Raw genomic sequence first — 2784 nt, forward strand, 5'->3', positions numbered from 1 at the left:
GACTTTATGTGACATCTTAATTTACTGTTTAGTGTCAAAGTGTACGTGTCACATTGTGTTGAATTGGAGTTTTCGTACCCTTGTTCGTATATGAAAAGGATATACTCCCAGATGCATAAATTCTGGAATAGAGTACCTCTATTATACGCTAAAGTTCATAAACCCTACTTGCCTAGGATTGGTAGACAAAGATGAACTCAGCAGGTGATTTTGAACGTAGGAATTCTCACGGACTGGTCGAGCCGCTAGAAAATTTTTGCATCCAACTCACGGACACTCCAGATTTGTCCAGCTATGTTCACTGAAAGCACAGTGACTGGCAGCAAGATGTCCAACTCATCGAATGCAACTTTCTTCCACAATATATTGGTAATCAATAATTTTATGTGTACTGCGATTAGTAAGTCTAGATAGAGAATATTTGTAATTGCTGTTTCGTTTCCGATAGAAGTCCTCTTTATTGATGCCATCAACTTTCCGTTTGAATTTACTGTTGCTACTTGTACACAAAAGTTGGGATGGAAATCGATTCATGAGTCGGAAAATGCGCAAATTTCTATCTTCTGGTGCTCTTTAAGGGATTTCGTTTTGAGCTATTCTAGGTCAACAGAATATGCAGGAGTTCCACAGAGACTACCATAGGTTTTGACCGAACATACTAGACACAAGAAAACCTGTCGACCTACCACGACCGGTTTTGAACTTATTTTGGCTCGTTGGGTGGACCCATTGCTCGAGTTTTTTTCGTAGCCCTACGAACGGTCTCGGCTGGAATCCAGTTGATTCTCCCGTCAAAGACAGATTGGTTTGCAAACGAATGTATTTCACGCATTTTATGTAATTACTTAAGATTACACAAAACTGACGGAAATTTGAAGAGTCCACCTGCTTGATGAGTCTGAAGTAAATCGAAATCGGTCGTGGGATGTCTAAACGTTTTCACCGAGTTTGTGGGTGATTTCTTTCCAGAAAAATTACTGCCACAAAGCACACAGTTGTTTTATTTCTTTCGAAGAAAAGCAAACATTTATAAAATTTTCAATGTGGCTCTTCACTGGAATACTGACGGCATGCTTGAAAGGTGCCAGAATAAAAACCCAGGTGATTTCAGAAGGATTCACTACTTTGGTTTTGTTGTTATCGGACACGTGGTGCCCCATTTTCTGTCCAGCCAATCGCTGGAATAGAGTTTGTCCTTTTGATTCCATTGCTGGAATCATCATTGGGGAAACACCTGCCAGTTGTTCTGGCGAAGTTTCCATCCAGATATCTTTATCAAAAACTCATTATCTCTATCAACTGCAAAAGGGCCTATAATTTCCATAAATTTGCTTTGGAATGGCCGACTACATAAAGCAACTGAATCAGAAAAAGCTCCTCAGGTCACTTTGGTCTAAGTATTTTTACACTGAACAATACAAATGAGTATATTTGCTCAAACATGATTTCACGTGCTTCCAAGCAAATCTTTTACTGAAGTGGCCAACTGTATATGTTGGCGACTCAGATACCTGTAATAGCTGCCTCCGGTTAACAGTGACTGATTTTAGAGGCTGCGTTCAAGCTACTTCAATAAACAGGCAACATAAAACTGTCTTCGTTTGGGGGGTCAGTGTGTACGCTCATGTGCATCATTTTGATCAAGTAGCCCATAATGAATGAGTAACAAAAACTCAGTTTGTCCTTTGCTCGGTATAAAGCAGCGGTTACGATACACTGGGTTTCGATGCGTTTTGGCCCGCATTTAGTGCAATGTATATGACGTAATAGGAAATTATATGAAGACCACAGAATACGGAGGTTTACACCACTGGAACACGAGAGATTAATCGAGAAAGCAATAATGACAGTGAAGATGCGGTTGGTGAGTTTGTCCTGAATAATAATATGGTTCTGTTCCCCTTCAAATCGTATTGATGTACAAGTTCGAGGGACAAAAACAATGACAATCGAATAACTTAAGATATAATAAGCCTGAAGCAAAAGTGTCTGCATGTTTTGATTATAAATGTCCAAAGTTGATCGTGATAAGGGAAACCGAAAAACGTTTTTACCGTGAGCTTGTGTGTTGCTTCCTTGTTTAGTGTAACCGTTCCGAAGTGGCGGAGTCTTCGACTGCTTTTCGCCTACAGTGAATACTGGGCCTTGATTGGCTGATGGGCCCACACTTCCGACCACTCAGAGCTCGACCTGATGGGCAGCCAGGAGATCAGACTTTCTGACCAATCACATGTGGGTTAAGCAGTTGCGGATTCTAAATGCGAGCAATGCTGTGGTAGGGCGCAGGAATCCACCTAACGGCCGTACTCCAAGTCACCTATACAAAAGCATTATTTCGGCGCTAGCCAACTGTCTTGAAATAGTCAGTGCGGACTAATCGATCATAATCAAGTTGACGAACCAATACGTGTGCCCTCAGAAGCGAATAACTGCATAAACATTTGAACTGTCACTAAATAAACAATGTCACAAGGAAACAAGTGAAATGTTACTTCATAAGTTCAATCGATAGTTTTTGGAATTTCGTTCTGGTTGCTTCATGTCGATTCAGTTTTTAAATAATACTTCCGAACCCATACAAACATGAGCGAAAATTCCGTAAAGCGGGTTTGTTAATCGAAACCTCCCTTCCACAGCCATGCGAAGTTTTATTTATAACGTAACAAGGAAAACAAAAAAATGTAAACAGATAAACATTGACCACTGGAATTCGCAACGTATGAAATGTCAAGCCCGTAGACCCAGTGGCTATCGGATTCGGTTGTCGGCCTGTTCCTTTTCAGA

The 2784-nt window shown here is 40.7% G+C and overlaps 1 protein-coding gene across 1 annotated transcript in view; it reads left to right on the forward strand.

The window, feature by feature from the left end:
• The window catches only part of T265_01026 (hypothetical protein), a gene marked incomplete at both ends in the record, with an annotated part of 6414 nt that overhangs the window by 2507 nt on the left and 1123 nt on the right, over positions 1–2784 (forward strand). The gene's annotated exons all lie outside the window — the stretch shown is intronic.

This window comes from Opisthorchis viverrini (assembly GCF_000715545.1).
Source record: "Opisthorchis viverrini unplaced genomic scaffold opera_v5_11, whole genome shotgun sequence".
NCBI lineage: Eukaryota > Metazoa > Platyhelminthes > Trematoda > Opisthorchiida > Opisthorchiidae > Opisthorchis > Opisthorchis viverrini.